The following is a 20,099-nucleotide window of genomic DNA, read 5'->3' as shown; positions in this document are numbered from 1 at the left end:
TCCAATGTTACAGCACCGTGAGACCAGTTGGACAGCGTATCCCCTCTGGGATCCAAAAGCTTATCCAACACAAGACCCAAGCCCTCATATATATAGAGGTTATGGCTTCGTACGAAGGCCCCCTATGGCTTCGTACGAACCCAGCTTTGTCCTGGATATCCAGTTACGAACCCATTATGCAATGGCTTCGTACGAAGCTACTCCTGGCTTCATACGAAGGCACTATTACATTACAGAACCTTGGTTTCATACTGGATTTCTCTGAAACGCCCTTATTTCAAATCCAATATAATAATAATGACAAACTAATTTTAACAAAAATTGGGCATGACCCGTTCGTACTATAAGCGATTCCCTGCTTTTAACAATTATCATTCAAACTAAATTCTACGACACGTTCCAAAAGACATAAAAGTTGTAACCATCACATCATAATTAAAAAAACATCCACTAACCAAAAGACACTATCACCCTTTATAACTTGACGAGCGGAAGCAATTAAACGGCGTGATGTGTGTTCGTTCCTCCGGTCCAAGATTTGCTCCAAATGACTATTTACCTACAACATTCTTAACAAGTCAACTAAATATGCAAACAATAATCTAACATATTCATTCTTTTATCTCAACAATTATCATTCTTTTTTTTTAATCATACATACTTTTCCATTCAACGGGTCTTTATGAACAAACCAAGTTCACACACTAAGACTTGACCAAGACCCGTCTAATTTTCTAACATTCTCCATTAATTCGACCCGTTCACACAATTCAACTTCATGACAATCCAACATACATTCTATTAGTACGACCCGTTCATACGGTTCGACTACATAATATTCCAACATACATTCTATTAGTACGGCCCGTTCATACGATTTGACAACATAACATTCCAACATACATTCAATAAGTACGACCCGTTCATACGGTTCGACTACATAACATTGCAACATACATTCTTTTAGTACGACCGGTTCATACGGTTCGACTACATAGCATTCCAACATACATTCTATTAGTACGACCCGTTCATACGGTTCGACTACATAGCATTCCAACATACATTCTATTAGTACGACCCGTTCATACGGTTCGACTACATAACATTCGAACATACATTCTATAAGTACGACACGTTCATACGGTTCGACTACATAACATTCCAACATACATTCTATAAGTACGACCCGTTCATATGGTTCGACTACATAACATTCCAACATACATTCTATTAGCACGACCCGTTCATACGGTTCGACTACATAGCATTCCAACATACATTCTATTAGTACGACCCGTTCATTCGGTTCGACTACATAGCATTCCAACATACATTCTATTAGTACGACCTGTTCATATGGTTCGACTACATAACATTCCAACATACATTCTATTATTACGACCCGTTCATACGGTTCGACTATATAGCATTCCAACATACCATCAATATCACAAAACAACATCAATGCACAATCAAACTTTAATATCTATATTTCCTACTAGTTGAGTAAGTATTATACTTACCTTTGTCTTGTCTTGTTCGCGTCCCGGTTGGCTCGAGCCGCCTTCTTTCAATCCTACAATTCCAAACCAACATTCTTAAACCATCATCCTTAATTTATATCATTCTTATTCATCCATTTCATATACTACACATTCTTGAAAGGCATTATGTATGCATAACTATTTCATCACTATTTAGACATTTCATCGAACACATGGCGTGCGTACAAGATTTCCAGCCATGGGTACAAGCAATTAAAGCATACTTTTTCCCAATTCATATCAAGAACCATTATAACCAACAAAATCGCTTTACCATTTCATCTACATCATGATTAATTACCAAAATTTACCATTTATCATACTATACATTAACCTAAACTAAATTCTTGACAATTTCAAGTTCCATCATCATATCATCATGTTCATTCAAATGGGTTTTACCCCAATTCATCAAGACAATCAAAAACACATATAATTTCAACTTCAACATAGTGATTTCATCGCCTATTCATTCTAATTTCAATCATTTACACCAATTCCTTCTAACCACTATATGGGTTTTCATCGAAAACCAAAATTAAGGCTTACCTTGCTTAGAACTTGTTTTGAGGATGAAGATTATGTATCATGCAACAAGGAAACAACCCTAAATCCTTCTAATATGCAGAATTTAAGCTTTAATTGGATGAACAAGGGTTTTGCCCTTTTTTTTTGCCTCCTGGTCGTCGACCCCCATCACCATCCCATTCTTTTTTCTTTTCAATTTTTTTATGTTATGTACGTATTTTACTTATAAAAATCCATCTTTAACCCTTATAGTTTAGTGTGTGTTCATTTTTATCTCAAACTTCCCATTTCTTCCTAACTAGTCCATCCAAATATCTTAATTAATTTAAATTTTATCCATTACATTTCTTCCTAACATTTTACACCTGTAAATTAGTACTTAAAATAAGTAAATAAATATCGGGGTGTTACAAGTCTCCCCCTCTTAAATAAGGTTTCGTACTCGAAACCTGTTTCATACATTCTGACAAGTCTATTTGTATACTTTCGTAAATACATACCTCGTATTTCATCAAAAAGTTTTCATCCGATCGCTTATCATGACGAGTTTGTCACTACTACTTTACAACGTATCTAATAAACTTGGTGATTCAATACGATCCTATCGCATTATCTGTCAAACTATGCATACCCGCATACCTCCAATGTCCACTTCGGGAAACTATTATTACTATATCCATGCTTACTCCTTCCTATTCATTCATAAAACATCATAAGTCAATCACAATTTAATAATTTCTAACTATTTAGCTTCTACATACACCCCACCCTTCCTGGGCCAATATCAGGTAAAAATTTATTTCACGTCACTTGCTTGGTAATTCCTTTCATACTTCTCTTATAGTACCTACGCATGATCTCTACCCGGGACCAATATTTCTTTCATTGATAGTTTATCATATCTGTATGGTTAGCCGCAATTCAGTACATACATTTATACATTCTCGTATACATATACTATCTTGCTTCAACCTCCTACCATTTAACCACATAATCAACATAATCTTGTACCGATATATTAACATTCATGTATCTTATAACACACTCAAGGTGTTATACGAAACTATATATGTCACCATATTCTATAACAATCGTACATACGACAATCCTTCTGATATTGCGATACAAAGACAAGTACCAACATCGTACTAAAGTGAATAACTTTTATGTTTACACCTTCTAATGTTTTGTTACATACGAGGTTATAAGCATTATTACACATGCCGTTCCATTACTCATACTAATTACATAAAACTGAGTACATCAGCCCATTCAATAACTTGTTAACAACTCTACCTCATATGATTGCCCTATAAAACAGACCAAAACCTTACATATTCAACTTCTGATTCGTGAATATTTCTCGAGAGGTTTACCTTCTAATAGGTCCTCACATATGTTAGGAAACACATCTAGGGGTAGGATTCGTTTACTTACTAAATCCAAAATTTCATACCCTAGCATGATCTCATCTTACATTCTTCGCAAGACTTACTTGTGACCAACATTCTTTATGCCACATTCCATTCAAGTATCCTTTATTTGACATTCCACTCAATCATCCTTTATGTAACATTCCACCTTTCTAATATTTATGCATTCTAATGTTTTCATTCGAACTTCATTCAACATTTATCTTTCAGTTTTCCATTCAATTCTTTCTAATTACTTAAATTTGACATACTAAGCATTTACTTTGTTTTCATACTAGTTTACTTGCAATCCTTTCTACTATAACTCTACTACAACTCCTTAAGACATCCAATATCTATCCTTTGCAATAGACAAGAAGTTAAGATTAGTTCATTCGCCTCTAAGTTCTTGTAATAACATGAAGTTTATAATTCGCTTTCCAACATAATCAATCACTTACTTCTGCTTTCTAGGTTACTAACCATACTTGTTCCTTCACCATAACATTAGTAACGATAACGCTCATCATGAGCCTACTATTCAATTACTCTATTATTAATATCATCCCTTCTAATCACTTTCCTTGTGACGTAAAATTTTGTCTACCATCATATGCATATATATATATATATATATATATATACACACACATGCCACAGACACTTGGTACTTCCATTCCTATTAATTGCTCGTTAATTCATTCGACAGCTTACTTGTATTGGACTCAATTCCACGTAATCCTTGCTTCCAAACATTCACAATTTCCTTTCGCATGCAATGTCTAGTTATCTACCATACTTTAATAAATTTAATGTTTTACTTCTATACTAAGTTACATACTTAATTTCATTAATCAACTCATGACTTTTAGTCATTGCACCTCCAATCCCACAATATGGACCAATTCACACATTTGTACTTCCTTATCATTTCTATACATACTTATGCAAACGTTGTTCTTCCCATTCTTCGCAAAAATTGTTTTTCCTTTGTTAAAACTAAGCTACCAGTTAGGGTCTCAACCCGTCAGCCATGCCATTTCCTTTAAATCAAATACTAATATGTCCAACATGTAATTGCACTTACATGTTGGGCCAACATCCTACGTTCTTGAAGTTCATACATGTCATTTAAACATTCAAATTATATTCTTCTTTTTTGTAATTCATACATATATTTCAACATTCAAAATCTATCTTTCTTTTTCGATTTTTTTATACAATTGTATTCTACTTTTATTCTTGTTCATTCAATCCATCCCTCTTATGATGGAACGTTCTCGATTTACCTGAGTGTCTCACATCCTCCTCTACCCTTTTGTACATCCTTCACTTACTTCCCATGATTTCCTATGTATATTTGTGATGAGTTTCTACTTGTGAGCGTCCTTACCTTCTCATCTCGTTTCAATCCTGGCATATTTACTATCATCTTATCATTCTTGCAAAAATCCCTATCCTTGTCGTACTTAAATCCTTCATCTAGATCCCAGTCCATTTTTTTCATCCTGATTCTCATGAGTCGGTCACTACATTCCTAACATATTCAGTCACCATTCTTTCTATAGATACACATACTTACACCTTCTCATGATGCCACATTTGTCATTTGTTTATAATCCATTCTTAAAGCTTTATCCATCCAGATACAATCTTTCCGTTCTAACTATTTATTCAGACGTTCTATTTGGGTATGTCTGGTCCGTACTCGCTTACGGGTTCAAACATTTTCTTTCATACTTTTCATCCATATCTGTTGATCTGCACTCAATGACATATTCAAATAGTTCATTCTTTCATTTCTTCTTTCCTTCGTATCTTTCCCCCATCTCATTTCATTTGGTACTTTTCGTAACAACCTTCTATATTCAACTTCAAACATCATGTTCCAACACTACATTCTACATATTAATTCATACGTTGTGGTTCTATGCAACATTCTATATTTTGTTTTACATAGTGTTTCCACATAAATATCTTCTTTTACAATTTACACTCTACTAACTATTACTTTCTGTCTGGTCAAGCCTCGCATCCTCCAGTCCATACTACCTCGCTTTTCAATCATACTTTCACATTCTTGACTTTCTAATTGTTTATGCTTATCATTCAAGTAATTCAACATTACGTGATTTAGTTTGGAATAGCCTTTCTCACTTACTCCGCCATCATTCTATTTATTCCCTCTTGTTGACCTCCTTCGTGTGCGCTAGCATCACTTTCGTCCGTTGATTACAAAAGCATATTTGAATCTATTTCCACATAATTACCTTCCTTCCTAGTTCACATTCTACATATGTTTACTTCTAATTTGACAAGTGTTTCATCCTCAGAACCATACATTACTTGCAATTCTTTCATGTTTTCATGTTCATAACTTCCTAATTTCATTCATACTTATCATTCAAATACTTTCATACTTTCTAAGTTTGATCGTATATATCTTTCAAAACATCTCCTTCGTACGTCATCTATACAACATTTTTGAATTTAGTTTCCGCAAGATATTTCCTTCTTATCAATTATCATTCTACATTCATTTACTTTCTATTTGATACATCCTTCATTATTCTTAAAACCACACCATACTAGTCATTCTATCATGCATTTGCATTATATACCTTTCTAGTTCATTTATGATCATTTCGACATATCAATTCTTTCAAATTTTCGATCATTATTTATCGTTCAATCATGTCATCCTTGACTAATTTAGTTTTATGGGTTTAGATAACACTACAATGCGTTTCGGGACTTTTTCGGGGTCCCGGAAAAGGACTCATGCAGAAAATTAAGCATAAACACAAATCTGAAAACCTCGTGTTGGAGGTCGCGTAGGCGACGAGGAGACGTCGCGTTGGCGAAGCGTTGCAGAAGACCGCGTCGGGTCAGAAACAGCGTAGACTGTCACACCCCAACTGATGGCGAAATCATCGGGGCATGGCACTGAGCGAAACAGATTGTCCAGAAGTTTCCACAACAACTATCATTACTATTTAGTTTAATTAATACGTCCCATACCGTATCCCAAATAGTAAAACAAATTATTACAGATAACAACTAGTCAAATGTTCCGTTCCGACAACTCAATTCAAAAATAAATATAAAAATTGTTCAATTGCCTCTAGAGACTCGATCTGCAAGATCTACAGACAACTATGCTCTAGACGCTTATTCTAAGCTCGCCTTCCTAGCAGATAAGCATCCTAATTGCCTGTCACATACGTTAAAATAAAGTCAATACATAAAATGTAAAGGTGAGCATACAAGTTTGATAATAGCATATAGAGTTCGAAATAGTTTACGCATAACCAACACGCACACAGAGGAAAACGAAGCATGTTAATTATCGACATGGATCTATTGATACCAATGACTGCGGGTTGACTGTCCGAGACAGTTCGCAATACATGATTACCACCGTAATCCATGCAAGTAATTGTCCTTAACAACCCCCGTGTGAACGGGTGCTGAGTCCAAACTATAGTACTACGTCGTTAAGGCAGGTAGACAGCATTCCACGTGTAAACATAACAACAAGCATTTATTTAGTCACGTAATACATGCAGAACGGTTAGCGTTTAAATAATTGAGTAGTGTGTTCGATTGTGATGTTAGATAAGTAACGTATGTAACACCCAAAAGTGCTAAAGCAAAAATGGTTCGAGTATACTCACAGCGATTGATTGATGGATTGAAGGGAGCGCTTGAGAGTAGGGTTAGCCTGAATAGTTCGATAGCATAACGATGAGTAACACGTTAAATGGAAACAAGTGATGATGGGTCGAATAGCCTGGTCGATCGAACGGGTCGTTCGTTCGGTTGGACAGTCCATTCGGACAGCCTGTTCGATCGGCCGGTAGGCTCGATCGGTTGGTCTGTTCGAGTGGATTGTTTCTTCTTTTGAGTAGGATGTGTTTGTGTATGATGGCTTGTCCTTTTGAAGTTTTCATTGTAGTATTTGAGAACATTGAAGTGTTCTTACCTTTTAGGTCGATCGATCGAACGGGCCGTTCGATCGGACGGCCTAACCGATCGGTTAGACACTTCAGTAGTAAGTCCTCAGCAGGATGTCACCTGATCGAACAGCATGTTCGATCGGGTGGCACTCCAATACGTCGAACGAGTTGAAAATCGATTAAGTGTTGAAGCATAGTATCTCATGATCCGAAGAGTAATTCAACCCAACCCGTAGTTCGATCGAACAGCACTTCGTTCAATACTAGACTTCATGAAATTTGTTAAAGTGTGGGGCCATGTGCTAGCCGATCGGCTGGCCTGGTCGATCGGCTGACATGTCCGATCGGTTGGGCTGTTCGTTCGAACAGCCTGTTCGATCGGTCAGCATTCTGACCTGGTCGGCCTGTTCGTCTAACACTTGGCTGTTCTGATTGTTTGATGTTATATCGAGGTATTTTGACAACGAGCTGAACCATGACACCTTCGTTCTTAATTGTTTCCCCTGCTCGGACAGGAATCACCCAATGTCCGGCCGGTGAATGGTTCAGAACGGTAGTTTAACGTTTAACCCGAAATCGGTGAACCTCGTAGATAGAATCCGAATCTTGAACCACACGACCATTAGAATGATTAGTGAGTTGGCTCAAGCTTCGTTTCTACCGGGTTGAAGGCATTGAGTGTAAAAGAGTTGAAAGAAAGTTGGAAATCCTTCTTTCAATCCTTCGCACCATGTGAATGTTCAGATCTGTGATAGATCTTAGTTTGTTTCTGTGGAAATCGGCTAGATCCAAGTGATTCTTAGTGGATTGAGGCAAAAAACATGAAGTTCTTGAAGAACACCATGATGACATCATCCTAGAACACTTAGATCTTGATGATTTCACGGTTAGAAATCAAGATTTGAAAGATAGGAAGGTGTAGGAGTGTGCATAGATCAAAAACGTACAAGATTTAGGATGAAATCTTACCGGGATTGAGAGAAATCTGAGAAATAGTGAAGAACACGAGCTGGTCGGTCAGAGGGTTTCCAAAAGTGGAAAGAATGACAATGACATGCCTATTTATAGGCTTCCAGAAGGGGAAAGAGCTAGCCGATCGGCCAGGCATCCCGATCGGACAGTCCGTCCGATCGGCTGGGCTGTTCGATCGGCCAGGAGCCTAATCGATTCACAGCCTGCTTTGAGCGTTCGGTGCGACGATTTCTGATATTTCGATTTCGTTTGAAGACGATACGAATACGATAGAGTTTCCTATTCAAATTACTTTTAGTCCCAACCACTATATCTACATACAAGCATCTATATTTCACACTATCTTTTCGCTACCATTCATCATGATTCGATTTCGATTGAGTTCGATTAAGTTTTGAGTTTCGATTCGATTGATCACCACACATAACATAAAGTAAACACGCACAGGTAACACGTAAGGCACACACACACGTAATATAACACCAAATTCGCATAATTCGAGTTTCGAGTTTGATTGATGATTCGATTAGCTTGATTATTGATTGATTAACTTTATTGCATTGTTACTTCCTACTATTCACACTCGTAAAGCATTTCGTGTCGATTAAACATTCGATTACTTCGATTCCTTTGATTAATAACACTTACTCCACATAATACAACTAATAACACACAAATCAGACTAGTTACAGTCAAAGGAGTCAATACTTGACTTTGACTTTGACTTTGACATTCGGTAACACGGGGTGTTACAGCCTCCCCTTGTTTAGGGAATTTCGTCCCGAAATTAGGCTGAAAGTTGCACAGCACCGTGAATGATCTTACCAAGTTCTCGCTTCAGATCTTCATTTAAACAACTGCGGGTACTTAGCCTTCATGTCGCTTTCGAGTTCCCAAGTGAACTCTGCGCCTCGTTTGCCTTCCCATCGGACTTTCACGATAGGGATGCGCGAGCGTCTGAGTTGCTTGGTTTGGCGATCCATGATTTCGACAGGCTTTTCCATGAAATGCAGCTTTTCGTTGACTTGAAGGTCGTCGAGAGGTACAATCAGATCATGATCAGCTAGACATTTTCGGAGGTTTGACACATGGAAAGTCGGGTGGACGTTACTAAGTTCCTCTGGTAGTTCGAGTCTATAGGCGACTTTTCCGATCCTTTCCAGAATCTTAAAAGGTCCAACATATCGAGGCGCTATGTTTCCCTTTCTTGCCGAATCTGACCACACCCTTCCAAGGTGATACCTTTAGGAGTACGTAGTCGCCAACGTCAAATTCAAGGGGCTTGCGTCTTCTATCGTTGTAACTTTTCTGTCTATCCCGGGCTTTCGACAAGTTATCTCGAATTTGGAGGATTTTGTTAGTCGTTTCTTGTAGTAATTCGGGACCGGTTAGTTGCAAATGACCGATCTCGTGCCACACAATAGGCGAACGACATCTTCTTCCATATAAGGCTTCGAATGGTTCCATTTGTATGCTGGCATGATAGTTGTTGTTGTACGAGAATTCGACTAACGGTAGGTATTTGTTCCAACTACCACCGAAGTCTATGACACACGCATGGAGCATGTATTCAAGAGTACGGATCGTTCTTTCAGTCTGTCCGTCGGTTTGAGGATGGAATGCGGTACTTAAGTTAAGCGACGTACCGAGAGCTGCTTGAAACGTTTCCCACAATCGCGAGGTAAACCGAGCGTCACGGTCTGAAATTGATGTCACGAGGCGTACCATGATTACAAATGATCTCATCGGTGTAGATTCGGGCCAGTCGTTCCACCTTGTAGTCTTGCCGTATTGGCAAAAAGTGGGCTGATTTGGTCAGACGATCAACTATAACCCAAATGTTGTCGTGACCTGATGGCGTGGGCGGAAGTTTGGTTATGAAATCCATAGCTATACTCTCCCACTTCCATATGGGGATTGGAGGTTGTTCAAGTAAGCCAGAAGGTCGTTGATGTTCAGCCTTAACTCTCGCACAAGTCAGGCAACTTCCAACATAAAGAGCGATATCCCGTTTCATGCCCGGCCACCAGTACTTGTAGCGAAGATCCTGGTACATTTTATCGGCACCGGGATGAATAGAATATCGGGATTTGTGGGCTTCGTCCATTATAATCTTTCGCAAATCGGTCCACATAGGGATCCAAATTCGGTCCAGATAATAGAAAATCCCATTTGCTTTGCTTACCAGCTGAGCTCCATCGTGATAGATCCTCTCTTTCTTCAAAGTGCGTTCATTAAAGCAAGCATGTTGGGCTTCACGGATGAGGGTTTCGAGTTCATGTTGGGCTTGGGTATTGCGAATACTGAGCAAATAACTCCGTCTGCTGAGCGCGTCGGCAACAACATTTGCCTTGCCTGGGTGATAACGAATCTCGCAGTCGTAATCGTTAAGAAGTTCTACCCATCAGCGTTGACGCATGTTAAGTTCCTTCTGATTAAAGATGTGTTGTAAACTCCTGTGATCGGTGAAGATCGTACACTTGGTACCATACAAGTAGTGTCGCCAAATCTTTAATGCAAAAACAACTGTGCCTAGCTCGAGATCATGGGTTGTATAGTTCTTCTCATGGATTTTGAGCTGACGAGATGCGTAAGCTATAACCTTGTCCCGTTGCATGAGAACACAACCAAGACCAAGGTTGGAAGCATCACAATAGACAATGAAATCGTTGTTTCCGTCTGGCAACGTGAGAACAGGAGTATTGCAAAGCATATGCTTGAGGGTTTGAAATGCAGACTCTTGTTCGGTTCCCCAAACAAAAGGCTTGTCTTTATGAGTAAGGGCGGTAAGCGGCATAGCGATTTTAGAGAATCCTTCGATAAATCGTCGATAATAGCCCGCTAGTCCGAGAAAAGAACGAACTTCGGACGGGTTCTTAGGCGTAATCCAACTCTTAACTGCTTCGATCTTCGCAGGATCGACATGAATACCTTGACTATTAACGATGTGACCCAGAAATTGAACCTCCTCTAGCCAGAATTCGCACTTGGAGAACTTGGCATAGAGTTGGTTCCCCTGAAGTAACTCGAGAACCAAACGTAGATGTTGCGCGTGTTCGGTTTTCGACTTAGAATAGATCAAGACATCGTCGATGAACACGATGATGAAACGGTCTAGAAATGGCTTACACACGCGATTCATCAGATCCATGAAAACCGCGAGTGCGTTGGTTAAACCAAAAGGCATAACAACGAATTCATAGTGGCCATATCGAGTACGAAAAGCGGTTTTAGGGATGTCTTCCTCTTGAATGTGCAATTGATGATAACCTGAACGTAGATCGATCTTCGAGAAACACTTGGCACCTTGCAGCTGATCAAATAAGTCATCGATTCGAGGCAAAGGGTAACGGTTCTTGATGGTTAACTTATTCAATTCCCGATAATCGATGCACATCCTGAACGACCCATCCTTCTTTTTAACGAAAAGGACTGGCGCGCCCCAAGGAGAGGTGCTCGGGCGAATAAAGCCTTTTTCAAGTAACTCCTGGAGTTGGTTCGAAAGTTCCCGCATTTCGGATGGCGCGAGTCGATAAGGAGCTTTGGCTACGGAATTAGCTCCAGGAATGAGGTCGATACGAAAATCGATATCACGACTTGGCGGTAGTCCTGGAAGATCATCAGGGAACACCTGAGGAAATTCACGGACCACTGGAACGTCTTTAACTTCGGCCTTCTTTTTCTTTTCCTTCTCCGCTACTACAATGTTGGCCAAGAAAGCTCTGTATTCCTTGCGGAGATACTTGCTAGCTTGGATGCATGACATGAGCTTGAGACCTTTCGAAGCTGTTTCACCGTACACACATAATAGATCACCATTCGCGAGCGAGAATCGAATCATTTTATCAAAGCACACAACTTCAGAATGGTTTTCGTGAAGAAAGTCCATGCCTACTATGACATCGAAGCTTCCGAGCTGCATTGGAATAAGGTCGATTGGGAACATGTGATTGTTGAGCTCGAGAGTATAATCACGGAGAACAGAGTTAACAGCGACAGTTCTTCCAGTAGTTACTTCGACTTCGAATGACGAGGGGAGATAAGAGCGCTTACGACTAAGGAGCTTCTCGAATTCAAATGACACAAAGCAGTTATCGGCTCCAGTATCAAACAAACACGATGCATAAATACCATTCACAAGGAACGTACCATTAACCACGTTGTTGTCAGCCTGGGCTTGACGGGCATTGATGTTGAAGGTTCTGGCACGGGCTGCTTGTTGCTGCTGCTGAGGCTGCTGCTGCTGCTGGGGCTCTTCTTTCACCACCCTGTTCGGGCACATGTTTGCAAAGTGGTTAGGGTCACCACATGCAAAGCAGACTCGAGCATTGACCGCGGGCGCTTGAGCTGCGGGTTGGCCTTGAGGGGCTGGGAGTAGAGCTTGATGAGCGGCGGCAAGAGCTGCGGTGTTTTGGGGACCATAGCGACAGTCCGCAGTGAAATGACCGTAGAGGTTGCAGTGAGCGCAGAAACGACAGCCGAGTCCTACCGGATGATGATATGAGCATGTCGGGCAGAGCGGGTGGGGACCTGTGTAAGCATGCTTTCCTGGCGGTGCATTGGTCACTGGAGCTGGTCGGTGATGCGACTGCTGCTGAGCCGGTACGGCTTGCAGAGGAGCAGCGGTTATTGTGACAGCACAGTTCTTGTTGCTGGAGCTGCTGTTGTTGTGCTTCTTCTTTCGGCGTGATGACTTGGAGGGTTGAGCAGTGGAGGTGTCAGCGGTTGGTGCAGTAGTAGCTTGATGCAGAGACATGGATGGCTTATCCCAAAAACCAGATTTTACTCGCTTATCATTGATCTCGGCGGCAAGCAAGTAAGTCTCCTCAATTGATGATGTCTTGGCGGCGTGAACAAAGTCGGCAACACAATCAGGTAGAGCTCGAATGTACTTCTTGATGGCCATGTCTGGTGTCTTGACTTGATCGGGACAGATAATGCTAAGCTGCTTGAAGCGAGCAGTTAAAGCAGTGTTGTCTCCGTCCTTCTGCTTGATGTTCCAAAACTCGTCCTCCAGCTTTTGGCATTCATGGGGAGGGCATAATTCGTCCATCATAATGGCTTTCAGCTCTTCCCAAGTCAGCTCATAAGTTGCATCATTCCCGCGTTTGTTTCGTTCGGCCGTCCACCAGTCTAGAGCTCGGGACTGGAAGACACCGGTCGCATTTAGGGTACGGAGATTCTCAGGACAGCCGCTTTGGCGAAGAGTGACTTCGACCGAATCAAACCATTGAAACATGGCGGTAGGGCCATCTTCTCTGGTAAACTCTTTTGGTCCGCATGCCTTAAACTGTTTGAAGCTAAAAACGGTCTTGTTAGCATCTTTAGGAGCTTCGGTTCGCGACTCCTCAGACGATTTGCTGACGTTTTCATACACCTCGCTTACAGCTTTTGCCACTTGCTTGGCGATGATAGCAGCAAGACGACGGTCTCTCTTTTCTTGGCGGGTAAGAGGGGTTCGGTGTCCAGATGACGACATGGTCTGCAACAGACATTGTCGTAGGTCTCAGACACAACAAATCGAATCTCGCCCCACACGTCTACTACTTACTAAAGCTCAGGAACACGATAAGGCATGAATCACATAAACACATAGGCACAAAACCACAGATTCACGTAATCACAGAAGCACATAGAGCACAGAAGCACAGTAGCACATAAACACATAAACACCTACGCATTTAATCACAGATGCGGTCAGAATACAGAAACCTATCCTTCCAAGTTCGTGTGCCGTTCGAATATAGTGATCGTGAATAGCATATCGAGTAGCATCGTATAGTCGTATAGCGCGTCGAGTAGTATAGTATAATCGTAGCATAATATTGTCTAAAATTGCAGCGACTTGTTAGCGTCTTGAGATAGAATAGCAATACGATTCGTGTGTGTCGATCGAAGTGATAGCAAAAATCGAATAATTTTCAAAATTAAAACACGTAAACAGACAAGTACACTTAAAACACATAAAATCAACGAGTTATCAGGGTTGCCAATTGCGAGCTCATGATCGAAACACATAAAATCGAGGAATAGATTGTCTGCGGCTACTAGATATCGACTACCCAAAGCGATTCGACTATTCGCAGTGGACTTGTCGTCACTTTTCGACTTTCGGGTTCGCGTTGCTGCCTCGATCATTCAACACGTATTCCCTAGGTCATACTTGTGAGTTCAGGTCGTTGGAGTCCGTCGAGGCTTTGGTGAGATGAAATATAAATCAGAACAAGTTGTCGAGGTTAGGGTTTCACCCCTAGCTCAGCAACTTCTTCCTTGTTTTAGCAAAATTAAGGAGATTATTCATCAAAATATGGATTTCACTCCTGATTTGGTATAATTCTCCTCGTTTGTTATTGAGAAATTAATGAAGAAATCATTGATAAATTGATAAAATCAGCATTGATCAAACAATTTAGTCGAGAGTTTGCGGTTTTCACACCTAATCCTGACTAAATCGCTTGATTCTATTTGGAAATTCGAGTGCAGTGATAGCGAAGAGTAACAGGATATAGCACATAGGCTTGGTCTGTTGGTTCCTAACTATAGTCTAGGTCTCTAAGACAGCGACCCGGACTAGGTCGTGTCTAGCCTAATTCCCTATAGTTATGGCTCTGATACCAATCTGTCACACCCCAACCGATGGCGGAATCATCGGGGCATGGCACTGAGCGAAACAGATTGTCCAGAAGTTTCCACAACAACTATCATTACTATTTAGTTTAATTAATACGTCCCATACCGTATCCCAAATAGTAAAACAAATTATTACAGATAACAACTAGTCAAATGTTCTGTTCCGACAACTCAAATTCAAATATAAATATAAAAATTGTTCAATTGCCTCTAGAGACTCGATCTGCAAGATCTACAGACAACTATGCTTTAGACGCTTATTCTAAGCTCGCCTTCCTAGCAGATAAGCATCCTAATTGCCTGTCACATACGTTAAAATAAAGTCAATACATAAAATGTAAAGGTGAGCATACAAGTTTGATAATAGCATATAGAGTTCGAAATAGTTTACGCATAACCAGCACGTACACAGAGGAAAACTAAGCATGTTAATTATCGACATGGATCTATCGATATCAATGACTACGAGTTGACTGTCCGAGACAGTTCGCAATACATGATTACCACCGTAATCCATGCAAGTAATTGTCCTTAACAACCCCCGTGTGAACGGGTGTTGAGTCCAAACTATAGTACTATGTCGTTAAGGCAGGTAGACAGCATTCCACGTGTAAACATAACAACAAGCATTCATTTAGTCACGTAATACATGCAGAACGGTTAGCGTTTAAATAATTGAGTAGTGTATTCGATTGTGATTTTAGATAAGTAACGTATGTAACACCCAAAAGTGCTAAAGCAAAAAGGGTTCGATTATACTCACAGCGATTGATTGATGGATTGAATGGAGCGCTTGAGAGTAGGGTTAGCCTGAATAGTTCGATAGCATAACGATGAGTAACGCGTTAAATGGAAACAAGTGATGATGGGTCGAATAGCCAGGCATCCCGATCGGACAGCCTGCTCGATCGGACAGTCCGTCCGATCGGCTGGGCTGTTCGATCGGCTAGGAGCCTGATCGATTCACAGCCTGCTTTGAGCGTTCGGTGCGACGATTTCTGATATTTCGATTTCGTTTGAAGACGATACGAATACGATAGAGTTTCCTATTCAAATTACTTTTAGTCCCAACCACTATATCTACATACAAGCATCTATATTTCACACTATCTTTTCGCTACCATTCATCATGATTCGATTTCGATTGAGTTTCGAGTTTCGATTCGATTGATCACCACACATAACATAAAGTAAACACGCACAGGTAACACGTAAGGCACACACACAAGTAATATAACACCAAATTCGCATAATTCGAGTTTCGAGTTCGATTGATGATTCGATTAGCTTGATTATTGATTGATTAACTTTATCGTATTGTTACTTCCTACTATTCACACTCGTAAAGCGTTTCGCATCGATTAAACATTCGATTACTTCGATTCCTTTGATTAATTACACTTACTCCACATAATACAACTAATAACACACAAATTAGACTAGTTACAGTCAAAGGAGTCAATACTTGACTTTGACTTTGACATTCGGTAACACGGGGTGTTACATAGACAACCAGTTAAGGCGTCTAGTCCCCAAGGTTAACCAGGCGGCGTCGGCGACGGCCACCTGCCGCGTCGGCGACACGCCTTGCATGATCCAGGAGCTGCTGTTAGTTGTTTGGCAGCCCCCTTGACCCAATTCAAATACCAAACCGTCAAGATTCCGGTTCGCTTCTTAACAAGTTTAAAACATACTACCAGTACCCCGGCCTCCTGACTACTAAATTTCCACCAACTAAGATATCTACGGTAAAATAAAAACATGTGTGTACCTTCCTTCTTGTCCGGTTTCTTGGAACGAACACACACACTTCGCAAGAGCCTCCGGTTTGAGTTCAAGCCGACCAAACGCAGCTTGAATCCCTCAAACCTTCGCTCTGATACCAACTTGAAACGCCCTTATTTCAAATCCAATATAATAATAACTACAAACTAATTTTAACAAAAATTGGGCATGACCCGTTCGTACTATAAACGATTCCCTGCTTTTAACAATTATCATTCAAACTAAATTCTACGACACGTTCCAAAAGACATAAAAGTTGTAACCATTACATCATAATTAAAAAAAACATCCATTAACCAAAAGACACTATCACCCTTTATAACTTGACGAGCGGAAGCAATTAAACAACGCGATGTGTGTTAGTTCCTCCGGTCCAAGATTTGCTCCAAATGACTATTTACCTACAACATTCTTAACAAGTCAACTAAATATGCAAACAATAATCTAACATATTCATTCTTTTCTCTCAACAATTATCATTCTTTTTTTAATCATACATACTTTCCCATTCAACGGGTCTTGATGAACAAACCAAGTTCACACACTAAGACTTGATCCAAGACCCATCTAACTTTCTAACATTCTCCATTAATTCGACCCGTTCACACAGTTCGACTTCATGACAATCCAACATACATTCTATTAGTACGACCCGTTCATATGGTTCGACTACATAATATTCCAACATACATTCTATTAGTACGACCCGTTCATACGGTTCGACCACATAACATTGCAACATACATTCTATAAGTACGACTCGTTCATACGGTTCGACCACATAACATTGCAACATACATTCTATTAGTACGACCCGTTCATACGGTTCGACTACATAGCATTCCAACATACATTCTATTAGTACGACCCGTTCATACGGTTCGACTACGTAACATTCCAACATACATTCTATAAGTACGACCCGTTCATACGGTTCGACTACATAGCATTCCAACATACATTCTATTAGCACGACCCGTTCATACGGTTCGACTACATAGCATTCCAACATACATTCTATTAGTACGACCTGTTCATTCGGTTCGACTACATAGCATTCCAACATACATTCTATTAGTACGACCCGTTCATACGGTTCGACTACATAACATTCCAACATACATTCTATTATTACGACCCGTTCATACGGTTCGACTATATAGCATTCCAACATACCATCAATATCACAAAACAACATCAATGCACAATCAAACTTTAATATCTATATTTCCTACTAGTTGAGTAAGTATTAAACTTACCTTTGTCTTGTCTTGTTTGCGTCCCGGTTGACTCGAGCCGCCTTCTTTCAATCCTACAATTCCAAACCAACATTCTTAAACCATCATCCTTAATTTATATCATTCTTATTCATCCATTTCATATACTACACATTCTTCCAAGGCATTATGTATGCATAACTATTTCATCACTATTTAGACATTTCATCGAACACATGGCGTGCGTACAAGATTTCCAGCCATGGGTACAAGCAATTAAAGCATACTTTTTCCCAATTCATATCAAAAACCATTATAACCAACAAAATCACTTTACCATTGCATCTACATCATGATTAATTACCAAAATTTACCATTTATCATACTATACATTAACCTAAACTAAATTCTTAACAATTTCAAGTTCCATCATCATATCATCATGTTCATTCAAATGGGATTTACCCCAATTCATCAAGACAATCAAAAACACATATAATTTTAACTTCAACATAGTGATTTCATCACCTATTCATTCTAATTTCAATCATTTACACCAATTCCTTCTAACCACTATATGGGTTTTCATCAAAAACCAAAATTAAGGCTTACCTTGCTTAGAACTTGTTTTGAGGATGAAGATTATGTATCATGCAACAAGGAAACAACCCTAAATCCTTCTAATATACAGAATTTAAGCTTTAATTGGATGAACAAAGGTTTTGCCCTTTTTTTTTGCCTCCTGGTCGTCGACCCCCATCACCATCCCCATTCTTTTTCTTTTCAATTTTTTTATGTTATATACGTATTTTACTTATAAAAATCCATCTTTAACCCTTCTAGTTTAGTGTGTGTTCATTTTTATCTCAAACTTCCCATTTCTTCCTAACTAGTCCATCCAAATAACTTAATTAATTTAAATTTTATCCATTACATTTCTTCTTAACATTTTACACCCGTAAATTAGTACTTAAAATAAGTAAATAAATATCGGGGTGTTACATTCTCCCTATTCTATACAATATTCAACACATGCTCTATCTAGCTATTCGCACAGTGGCAGACGTACGAAATATGCACCAACAGTCCTGTTCGGTATCAATACATGAAGGTAAAAACCGACACTAATACAGAAAACACCAAATAGAAGCTAATGAATAGTAATTTCAATATTATAATAATATATAATTTTTTAATACTGTTATTATTTTAATATTATAATAATAATTATTTTCTTTATTTTTTTTAACTTTAATCATTCTTTTAATATCACGGGTTGGGATAAGCTTGGTGTCAACCGGTATCGAGCCAGTACTGGTATCGAAAATACCGGTACGGTGCTGTTTGGTATCGGTACATGAAGGTAAAAACCAACACTAATACAGAAAACACCAAAAGTTGGTGCCGAATTGATATTGAAAATCTTTTGGTTCGGGAAATTCAGTGCTGCTACTCGGTACCATTTGCTATCCCGGATCACGGGTACGTACGAACAACAACAGTATCGTACAACTTTTTTTTGTTGATTTTCGTCAACTTTTATTTTTTTTTTCTTTTTTTAGTTTCATGGGTGGGGATGAGCTCGGTGCCAACCGATACAGAATCGACACTGATACCGAAAATACAGGTTATGGTACCGGTATATGAAGATAAAAAACGGTAGTGAACCGATACTAGGAACGCCAAAAGTCGGTACCGAATTGGTACTTAAGATCTTTCGGTTCGGCAAATTTGGTACCGGTACCCAGAACTATTTGCTCATCTCTGACCACGGGTTTCATACGAACATCGTTACCATACAACTTTTTTGGTTGATTTTCTTTCGGTTACCTTTTAGTGTTTTTTTTACATTTTATTTTTATTCTTGTCAGCAGTTTTATTCGCAACGTGCTCGTAGTAATTTCAAAACACATGTAAACACAGACTAAATAACAAAAGAAATTCGCTACAACGCGACGAACTTCTTTAAACCTAGTTTATTTAATATATAAAATAGGTAAACTTCAATTTTGTCCTTTTGTCTTTGTGAAAATTGGCACTTTTATCTAA

General features: G+C 39.4%; 2 long non-coding RNA genes across 2 annotated transcripts; both read right to left on the bottom strand.

The window, feature by feature from the left end:
- Window positions 1-309: 309 nt before the first annotated feature.
- Window positions 310-2,237, bottom strand: LOC110882841. Its single transcript, XR_002560249.2, has 3 exons — window positions 2,097-2,237; window positions 1,527-1,579; window positions 310-559 (listed from the first exon to the last, which is right to left on the bottom strand). It is a non-coding gene; the product is annotated as an uncharacterized LOC110882841 (long non-coding RNA).
- A 14,774-nt stretch (window positions 2,238-17,011) lies between these two features.
- Window positions 17,012-18,796, bottom strand: LOC110882840. The gene is made up of 3 exons (XR_002560248.2): window positions 18,663-18,796; window positions 18,093-18,145; window positions 17,012-17,234 (listed from the first exon to the last, which is right to left on the bottom strand). It is a non-coding gene; the product is annotated as an uncharacterized LOC110882840 (long non-coding RNA).
- Window positions 18,797-20,099: the final 1,303 nt, after the last annotated feature.

Source organism: Helianthus annuus, chromosome 8 (assembly GCF_002127325.2).
Source record: "Helianthus annuus cultivar XRQ/B chromosome 8, HanXRQr2.0-SUNRISE, whole genome shotgun sequence".
NCBI lineage: Eukaryota > Viridiplantae > Streptophyta > Magnoliopsida > Asterales > Asteraceae > Helianthus > Helianthus annuus.
The sequence above is the reverse complement of the archived record's forward strand: the minus strand, read 5'-3'. Positions and strand labels throughout refer to the sequence as shown.